Source organism: Trichechus manatus, unplaced genomic scaffold (genome assembly GCF_000243295.1).
Source record: "Trichechus manatus latirostris isolate Lorelei unplaced genomic scaffold, TriManLat1.0 scaffold00016, whole genome shotgun sequence".
NCBI classification, from domain to species: Eukaryota; Metazoa; Chordata; class Mammalia; order Sirenia; family Trichechidae; genus Trichechus; species Trichechus manatus.
Window position 1 is genome coordinate 13,066,639 of NW_004443952.1, and position 10,911 is coordinate 13,077,549.

Sequence of the window (10,911 nt, forward strand, 5' to 3'; positions counted from 1 at the left end):
GATTGAATTCAGCAGAGACAATGAGGTTACCACAATCTGATAAGACCTCTGTCACTTTGATTCAGGGCTATGGATGAGATTCTCTGCTTGGTCCCTCTTCAGGGAGACACTTGATGGAGCCAAGGGGATAAAGAGGACGGGAAGCATATATGCCATAGGAGCTACAGCTCTCCTCACATTTTTGGTGTCTGGTTCCTTCTTTGTGTACTTTTCCTTTCCGAATGTATATATTTTCAGGAGGGCACACATAATTTGCTAAATCACTTAGTAGAGACTGAGATGGAAAATTCCCTACTAGGTCTCACTGTCTTTTTCCTCACTCACAGGAAACCCATCGAGCAAACCTTCTCTGCCAAGCTTCATCTAGTTTTTGGATGAAAAGCATAGAGGGAAAAAGCCGATGTTCCTGGCTCCTCAGTATTTCCGTGAAGAGTCACCTTCTAATTGGCACCAGCCATATGAGAGTCCTTGATGGCCACGAGGTCTCACCTTGCCACTTTCTGTGCAATGAGACATACTCTGGGCTGATTTCTGCTAAAACCTCTTCCCAGCCAATCTAGGGAAAAAACAGGAGGGGACCAAGGGAGGATTGCTAACTTCTATACAGAAAAAGTGAAAATTCTGTTCTCATGTCAGTGAAGTCCTTTTGATGGCAGATTGCACCGTCTCATCCTGAATCCAAGATTATAACTGAGTTAGACATTTCCAAGAAACTCTTCTCTTATTTAATGCTAAACTAATAACCACTGGCTTTATGGGAATGGCCCAACATGGAGACTGGTTCCAAGGATGTTCGGTGAATTTTCCTTCTTTTGGTTGGGATTGAAGAAGATTTGTACTTTCTGAAATAAAAAAAAAAGCTCAGCATGAAATTTAAACTATTATTCTTCTGTTCTATTCGGATATCATCAGGAACTTTTCAAGGCAAAGTAGATAGCTGAGATCTAGAGTGGGTTAAATACTGTACTAGTAGAGTGGAGGACTCCCTGAGGCCCTGTCCTTCTCCAGGAACCATTCATTACTGTCATGATGATTTATCTGTATATATCCATCACCTTCATAGCAGAAAAGTACTGCTCAGTATTTGCTTGAAAGTCTTGTGAGAGAAGTCTTTGTACCGCCTACAGGAAACATTGAGTGAGAAGAGTTTAAATGACAGGTGCAGGTCCATGTGCTGTGCTGGTCAGGTTTAGAGTCTCTCTTGGTCTTTCTCATATTGAATCCTGCTCTTGAGCAGAGACTCTTCTTCTTCTACTACTTTTTTAAGAGCCAAGTTTTTAATTTATTCATTTCTTGCATCTGAAATATTCTTCGATGACGTCCTTGGCCTGAGATTCTTTGCCATAGTCCTTAACAACCACACAACTGCTTTACAGGGTTCTCCTCTCTGTCAGTTTTGCAGAGGCCTACCTATTCTCCTAGTTTCTTGTTGTCATTACCTTGATCAGGTTGATTTGGTGTTCAGCACAAAAGGTCTCCACCAGCTTGACATACATTATCACAGTTGGATGCAAGCACCCAAAGATAGATTTTGTGAATTCCTCATGCTAGGCCATTGTGGATGAGAGTGGTCCTCAGCACCTCTAGTAGAGCTGTATAACATCCTTTACCACTCTAGCAGCAATGTCTTCCTGAGCCATGGTGGTGGGCTATGGGTGGAGCCGAATTTTGAACGCTCCTGGGCCTCCACCTCTGTGAAATTTGGTAAGAGCAGGGAAAGAGATAGAATTGTTTCTTAATCCTGCTTGTCACTATGTCAAGCCAGAAACTGAGATTGGAAGGAATGGAGCAGAATAACATGCTTAAATTTCTCAGTAGAAAACAAATTGTATCTGTCACATTTCCTTTCCTTGAAATGATAGGTCCTAAAAGCTTTGACAAGAGCCTCAATCTGCTGCAAAAGACCTCTTTGAAGTGTTAAAAAGCAGAGATGTCACTTTGAGGACTAAGGTGTGCCTGACCCAAGTCATGATATTTTCTGTTACCTCATATGCATGCAAAAGCTGGACAATGAATAAGGAAGACCAAAGAAGAACTGATGCATTTGAATTATGGTGTTGGCAAAGAATATTGAATATACCATGGACTGCCAGAAGAATGGACAAATCTGTCTTGTAAGAATACAGCCAGAATGCTCTTTAGAAGTGAAGATGGTGACACTTCATCTCGCTTACTTTGGACATGTTATCAGGAGGGACCAGTCCCTGGAGAAGGGCATCATGCTTGGTAGAGGGTCAGCGAAAAAGTGGAAGACCCTCAACAAGGTGGATTGACACAGTGGCTGCAACAATGGGCTTAAATATAGCAATGATTGTGAGGATGCCACAGGACTGAGCAATGCTTTGTTCTGTTGTACGTGAGGTCACTATGAGTTGGAACTGACTTGATGGCACCTAACAACAACCACACACAAAAAAGAACGCTTTGAAGAGGCAACACTATCACACCTGGCTGTCATTGTTAGGTGCTGTCAAGTCGATTTTCAACTCATAGTAACCCCATGTGACAGAGTAGAACTCCCCTGTAGGGTTTTCTAGGCTGTAATTTTACAGGAACCGATCAGCAGTTCTTTCTACCACAGAGCTGCTGGGGGGGTTTGAACAGACAACCTTTCAGTTAGCAGCCGAGCACTCAACTATTGTACCACCAGGGCTTCTTTCACGTGTGGTAAGAATATCTTAATTTTAGTACTGGCAAAGGAGTGTTCTGAGAGTTAGTGGACCTGGGGTCCTGTCCTTGCTTGGCACTGACTGGCCAAATGAACTTGGACAACACATTTCTCTAGCCTTAATTTTTCTCCTTGATATGATGAGGTGATAACTAAAGCTTCTCCCAGGTTTGAATTCTCTAAGAAGTTGAAAGCTGCAGGAGAATGAGTGAATCACTTTGCAAACCTCTGAGTCCCATGCATGCACACCCAGCCAGGTGCCTGCTAGGAAGTCTCTTCTTATCACCCCTATTGAAACCTACTCTCAGGGCCATACAATTGTTTGTACCCATTGAATTAGTAATTCCACTGCTGGGAATTTAGTGTAAAGAAATAAATCCCTTAGGAAGGAGGAAAAAGCTATATTTTAAAAAAGTTGCTCATCCTGTAAGTATTCAAAATTTGAGGTAAGCTCCATGTCCAACAGTAGGAGAATGGTTCCGGACAGTTGGTGGGCTATGTCAAAACCACGAATATTATGGAACTATGTGAAAAATGTTTATGATAACATAAGAAAACAAAATATATTTACCTTGAGGATTGTAAATATGTATATGGACAAGAGAATGGTAGGTGGAACAAATGCCTGTGGTTGGTGTATCCTATGGGTCAGACACTGTGCTAGGCTCTTGAATACATTAAATATTTCACTTATTCCTGAGAGCAGATGTGAGGATAGGTACTCATTACAGGTTAGGAACCTAAGGCTCAGAGAGTTACAGTCCCTTCCCAGAGCACCACTGCTGTTAAGTTCCAGCACTCAAGATTCAAACCCAAGTTGATTCATTGGCAAATATTTATCAGATGTCTTTTATGTGCCAGACATTGTACTAGGCACTGGGGATTCAGCAGTGAGCCAAACAAAGCCCTTGCCGTCATGGACCTAATGTTCTGGGGAAGCAGGATGTAAGCAGATAAACGTATATTGTTTACCTCTGAAATAAGTATATCATCCTCAGGAGTCTGGATGGTGGAAGTGGTTTGCAATTGGCTGCTAACCTAAAGGTTGGTGGTTCAAACCCACCCAGTGGTTCCATGGAAGAAAGGCCTGGTGAACTGCTTTCATAAAGTGTACAGCCAAGAAAACCCTATGGGGCACAGTTCTACTCTCTAACACATGGGGTTGCCATAAGTCGGACTGGACTCGATAGCAGTGGGTTTGGTTTTTTTCTTTTTTCTTTTTACATCGTCCTCAGGTGGTGATAATCTATGGAGACAAAGAAAGCTAGGTGGAAGGGTTGCTATTCATACAAGGTAGTCAGGAAACATGGGAAGTAACATCTGAACAGACCCTGAAGGGAATAAGTCATATGGACATCTGTGGGAAGATCCATCCAGGAAGTGGGAAGAAGAAGTGTAAAGACAGGGGTTGCAACCAATGTCACAAAACAATTTGTGTATAAATTTTTGAATGAGAAAATAATTTGAGCTGTAAACTTTCACCTAAAACACAATTAAAAAAAAAAAAAAAGACACTGAGCAGGAGACTGGGATGGCTGGAGCTCATGGGGGTTGGTGGTGGGAGAGGAGATTAAGGAAAAAGTAGATGGGCAGATGATAGAGGCCTCTCTTACTTCAAAGCCTGGTCTCTTAGAAGGAATGTGATACAAACACCCATAGTGGCAGCACTGGGATACTGTCTAAGTTGTCATAATACTAATAATAGAAAACACTGTGTGTATTTGCTCTTAGGAAAGGCTCAGGTAGAATCCACAGAGATTTTTGCAGAGTGATGGGAGGGTTTGCCAAGGCCTCAGACCTCTGCTTCATGTGAGGCTTAAGACTAGTGCACCTTGGGCTGCTTGGTTTAGGGAAATGATTTAAAATTGGCCTGGGCTTAGGCGAGATTATTTGGGTGATAAATAACATGGCCCATGGCTACAATACTGAGGACAATTTCATCAGCATTTGTAGTGCATCTGAGGAGAGGTCACAACAAACAAACCATCCCCAGGACGACAGGAGGAATGGAGATGGGAAGCAAGTCCACACGGTGAGAATTAGCTTGCGGAAAAGGCTGCTCATCAATGCTGAGTTCTGCTCACAGGGCTTGCAAGAAGATTGATGCTGCAGCCCAGGCTGGAGCCAGCTGCAAAAGTCATTTGGAGTTAGAGTTCCTAAGACTTAACACTGACAGCTGACAGATAGAGAAACTGAGGCCCAGAAAGGGGTGAGCTTCCAATCAAACACCCAGGGAGTGGCTGAGCTAGGACTGAAATTAGCTCTGTCACCAGACTGCCATTCTAGACAGATATTGCTAGAATTTAGGAGAAGAAATTTGACAGAATTCCAAAGGTTACAGAAAAGCCATTGGTTGTGCTAGCTGCTGTGATTATACCCATGACAGCAACAGCAGCAGCCTCTACAATTCAATTCAGTGAACATTTTTTTTTGCAACCTGGTCATTCAGCATCTGGTTCTTGGTGTGCCATGTGGAAATGTGTGTGGCCACAGTGTAAATCAGTCCCAAGAGAAATGTTCTCAGACAGCAAAGATGGCCACTATAGATGGAAGAGAGTCAAGAGGATTAAAATGCTGCCCCAGTTTCTTTAGACCTAACTGAAGTGGTTCCTTCTTTTGTAACTTTCTGTATGGATGCCTGTCATGTGTAGGGGCTCTTTGGATACAGGTTCCTACCAGTCCTCTCTGAGGCACTGAATCCACAAAGAGGTAAAGAGTGTTAGATGAGGGGACGATAAACCATCTCTCTGGGGGATAGAGGAGAAAAGCCCTGGTGTCTTTTGTTTGCCAGTATCTCTGGTGTAAATACTCTCACCATGGCCGATTTTAAGTTACCAATGGTTAAACAATCAAACCTAAAAATTTAGCTGTTAGCTCTCATGAACCTGCTCCAGCCGTCTCTAGCACACCACTGACTGGGGTGAGGGGGGAGAGGAGCTGTTGTTGATCCTTAGTTCAGTGAGGTCAAACCTTACTTGAGGGCATGTGCCTAGTTTCCAATCCTAGATTATAAGTGGGACGTTGACAAACTGAAAATCGTTCAAGGGGTTGAGCAAAAAGTGGTGTCTTTGAAAAAAACCACTGGGATAGCTATTGCTGTGATGAGAATTCAGGAGAAGAGAGACACGGGGTATCCTGGTCATTGTTTCTGAACTCTGAAGGGCTGTTAGGTGGGTAGAAGAAGCAAACTTGTTCAGGGTAACAGAATCTGATAAGCACTGGAAGTGATGGTGGGGTTTCTAGAACAGGGAGGCTGATTTCAGCTCAACGTAGGAGTTTTTGGAGAAAGCACCCAAAGATAGGCAGGGGGGCTTCCTTGTGCTAGAAGGAGCACTTCATGTCTGCAGGTATGAAAGTAGTTGTGGGGCAACCACTAGGTGGGGCTGTGGCAGTGGGCGCTCCGGGAATTAGCGTCTCTAGGGCCCCTGCCAGTCTCTGGGGTGTGATGCTACTATGGAGTCTTCTTCCTTCTCTTTCTCCCATTTGCCCATTTTCATCTATTTTGTTCCTTTTTTTCCTCTTTCCCTCTCCACTGGTTCACTTTCCGATTTGCCTGTGGCTTATTTACCTGCTGTAGCTGTCTTCTTGGCCACTGACTTCTACAACTCTCTGAAGAGACTAAGCCCCTTAACTTTCTTGACTGCTTACACCTGGGGAGGGGGCGGGGGAGGAAAGCATAAATCCTCCTTTCCCCATTTTTCTTTGCTTTCTTTTCTCTCTTCCAACATTTCAGCTCCGCATTTGTGACCGAAGAAGGGCACATAAACAAATTGAAACTGAAACTGAGCATCGGCCATAAAGTGAGGACATCTGGGAGGCTTGCAGGGAAATGTACATGGTCGGGTTTCAGGTTACATATTTTGTGTTGCCTGGTAACGAGCCCCACAGTTCCCTTTCATGCTTTATTCTCCCCTATCCCGTGTTTATAGTGTAATTACCACTGTGACATCATAATCCCCCGTTAAGCAGCTGTCAGGGGGGCCCAACTGCTGAATAAACAGGGCTTTACAATCTCTCCTCCCACAGGCTGGTTTACTAAATAGATCAATATTTGGTTTGTAGGCACAGGGATTAGGAGGTGGAAGTGTCTTTTGAAAAAGCCCTCTCTCTTCCCAGGGCCCCCAGTGCACCTGAGAATACTGCAAAGAAAAGCCAGGTTCACGGACAAAAAGAGTCTCCCAGGCTGCTTTCACCTGCCCGTGATTTCTGAAGGGCAGTTTGTCTTTAAGAAGTGAGACCTATTTGAGAATTAGTTATGTCTTAGGCTCTTTATCTTAATGCTTAGAGCATTCCACCTTCTCTCTCGCTCTCTGCTGCCCCCTTATCCCTCCTTTCTTTGTCTCTCAATCTCATTTTATTTAATCTTTCTAAATGGATATTATAGCCTCAGGGACAAGAAGAATAGCACATGGATAAACAGGAACTAAGCTCCTGAAGATCCGCCCCCCCCCCCACCTCCTGCCAACTTCCCCACCCCACTCAGGGATTAGAAGCTCCACAAAGGAGGATGGCTCCAAGGTTCCTTTGTCAAACTAAAGATGGCTGGATGATGGTTTGGGAAAGGATGATTTAGATCTTGCCTCCTCTGGGTGGGAGAAGTGTCTGAAACACCCACAGGAGCAAAGAACTTGGAGCCCTGGCCTGTGTGAGTTCTAAACCTGGTGTTGCCCGGGACTTGCTCTGTGACCTTGAACACATCCCTTTTTGGATCCAACATGGGAACCAGGCTGCAAAGATCTGCAGGGCCTCTCCTAGGGAGGCAAAGTGGACTTTGTGCTCAAAAACTCATCTTGACACTAATCAACTGCCAAGTTCCCAAACCATAGGCAACTTCTTGGTGCTGTTATGGATTGAATTACGTCCCCCAAAAATGTGTGTCAGCCTGTCTAGGCCATGATTCCCAGTATTGTGTGGCTCTTCACCATTTTGTGATCTGATATGACTTTCCTGTGTGTTATAAATCCTACCTCTATGATGTTAATGAGGTGGGATTAGCAGCAGTTATGTTAATGAGGCGGGGCTCAATCTACAAGATTAGGTTGTGTCTTAAATCAATCTCTTCTGAGAAATAAAAGAGAGAAGTAAGCAGACAGACATGAGGACCTCATGTCACCAAGAAAGCAGCACTTATAGCAGAGCGCCTCCTTTGGACCTGGGGTTCCTGTGCGGAGAAGCTCCTAGACCAGGGGAAGATTGATGACAAGGACATTCCTCCACTGCCCACAGAGAGAGAAAGCCTTCCTCTGGAGCTGGCACCCTGAATTTGGACTTCTAGCCTCCTAGACTATGAAAGAATAAGTTTCTTTTTGTTAAAGCCATCCACTTGTAGTATTTCTGTTAAAACAGCACTTGCTGTATTTGCTTAACTGTAAAAAGGAGATAGTTAACCTACCATTGTAGGCTAACTGTGGGCCTGATATTTGGTGAGTGTCTTTTTAATACTAAACCAGTAACCAGTTGCAGTGGAGTTGACTCAGATTCATGGCAATCCAAAGTGTCAGAGGATAAGTGTACTGATTTTTTAGAAGTAGACCCCCAGACCTTTCTTCCAAGGTACCTCTGGGTGGAATTGAACTTCCAACCTTTCGATTAGCAGCATAGCACGTTAACCATTTGCACCACCCAGGGACTCCTTTTTAATAACAATCTTGTGAAATTTCATAAATCTGCTGCAAAAGACCTCTTTAAAGTGTTCAAAAGCAAAGATGTCGCTTTGAGGACTAAGGTGCGCCTTCCCCAAGCCATGGTATTTTCAATCACCTTATATGCATGTGAAAGCTGGACAGTAAATAAGGAAGAATGAAGGCGAATTGATGCCTTTGAATTATGGTGTTGGTGAAAAATATTAAATATCCCATGGACTGCCAGAAGAACAAACAAATCTGTTGGAACAAGTACAGCGAGAATGCTCCTTAGAAGTGAGGATGGCAAGATTTCATCTCACATACTTTGGACATGTTATCTGGAGGGACTAGTCCCTGGAGAAGGACATGATGCTTGGTAAAGTAGAGGGTCAGCGAAAAACAGGAAGACCCTTAATGAGATAGACTGACACGTTGACAACTATGAACTCAAACATAGCAATGATAGTAAGGATGGCACAGGCCCAGGCAACTTTTCATTCTGTTGTACGTAAGGCTGCTATGAGTCGGAACCAACTAGATGGTACCTATCAACAACAACATTGTGTGATTTCAGTAAAAACCAAGAATCTGGTAAATGAAGGCTTGGAGGTAAAAATTAGAAAGGGAAGAAAGAGAATATTAACAGCCAACACCTGTGCAACCCATTCACAGCATGCAAATCACCTTTTGATCTCAACAACCTCGAGGAAGAGAGAAGCACCACATTTGTTAACCTCTCAGAGTACGCCAGTCACTGTCCTGGTTTTTCATAAATATCATTTCCCTCAAGCCTCATGAAAACAGCGAGCTCTTATTTTCCCTGTTTTACAGACAAATGAGGTTCAGAGAAATGAAGTGACCTGGCCAAAGTCACCCAGCTGGTGAGAGTCAGACCCATCCCAGGTCCATCTGGTGCTTAACCTCTTACCCCCCCTTCCCCCAATATTCCACAGAAGTTGCAAGATCAGTGTGGAAAGGAAGCAGCCAAACAACAAGATGCTAAAAGTAAATGACTGAGGTGAAGGGAAGGAACATGTACACAACATCCAATGCTTCCTTTGCAGTCATCACGCAACACTGCCCTTCACTGATTCAATCATTTCACAGAGTAATTAGAGACTGCCTCTGAAAAATAAAACATGGCAATTGGCAGTTGTCTCTTGGACTTTGTGGGACTTCCTTTCCATGGGCAGTTGCAAAAGGCCTACACATCTACAAGCTCCCCCTGAAGGTGAGAGGTACCCAGAATAGAGAAGAAAAAAGTCTATGGCTGATGGTGGCGGAATGGTCGACTTCAGACAATTAAAGAAAACCCGTTCCCTAATTCGCCTGTGCAAGGAATAGCACCAAGCCAAACCCATTGCTGTCATGTCGATTCTAACTCATAGAGACCCTAGAGGACAGAGTAGAACTGCCCCAAAGGGTTTCCAAGGCTGAAATCTTTATGGAAGCAGACTGCCAAATCTTTCTCCTGTGGAGCAGCTGGTGGGTTCCAACTGCTGACCTTTCGGTTAGCAGCTGAGTACTTTAACCACTGTGCCACCAGTGCTCTGTAAGGAATGGCACAGGTGTCCTATAATTCCTGTACCAAAGAGGTGGTTGGTGGCTTTCTTTGAGAAAGACGATGTAGTTTCAATTCCATTTCATGCAGATCTGTGTGTAGATCTGTACATAGATAATATTCCTCTGTGCTAAGTCTGTCCAAGATAACTAACCTGTTTCCAAGATCTAATTTTGTATTTGGGAATTTTGCCTTGCCCTGATTTCCAGACCCATAGGCAGGCTTGGCAGCTGCAGCTGGGGGAGGCCCTGTGCTTGCCCTCGTACCTTGAGCAAGCATCCTTCTCCTTCGCAGTTAGACAGAAACACCTGTCCTGCCACAGAAAGTGCTATCTGGCTGGCAGAGCTCATCTCCACTGTGGGGAAAGTTCCTTGTGATTTAAGATTTAAGGCCATTTAGATATGTCAGAGCCCGAGTTTATTTGCAATAAATAAAACACGCATTCCAAGAGCCCCTTCTTACATGAGCCTCTGTGAATTCTATACTGAAAAAAATGCTACAACCTCTGTAGACTTCCCATCAACCAGAGGGTTTCAAGCTTGAGCGTGCATCATGATGAACAAGAGAGATTGTTAAAAACACAGATTATTGGGCTGTACCCCCAAAATTTCTGATTCACATGTCTGGGATGGGGCCTGAGAATTTGCATTTCTAGCAAGTTCCCATGTAATGGTAATGGTCCTGGTCTGGCGACCACACTTGGAGATCTACTGGACAATCTAAACCATCTACCTCTACTGCTTGAGTCCAGGAGCCCCTGGTGGCTGATTATTTTTTTTTTTAACTTCCTCTCCAGTTATTTCTTGTAATTGACCATTGTTCTGATTACTTCTTTCACCAAAGCATTCTGGGATTGCCTTTCTCCTCATATGCAAGAATGCAAGTCATGCTTCTTTACCTGGCATCATTTTCCACATCTTCTTGTAATGTATAACATTTTAGCTCTTAGCTGTGGAATAATCTATAATTTTTTTTTTTTATTGTACTTCAGGTGAAGGCTTACAGAACAAATAGTTTCTCATGAAACAGTAGTACACATATTGTTTTATGACATTGGT

The 10,911-nt window shown here is 43.7% G+C and overlaps 1 pseudogene; it reads right to left on the reverse strand.

Moving 5' to 3' along the window:
• Positions 1 to 1,187: 1,187 nt before the first annotated feature.
• LOC101349274 (40S ribosomal protein S12 pseudogene) lies at positions 1,188 to 1,640 on the reverse strand (annotated as a pseudogene).
• Between the last annotated feature and the right edge of the window lie 9,271 nt (positions 1,641 to 10,911).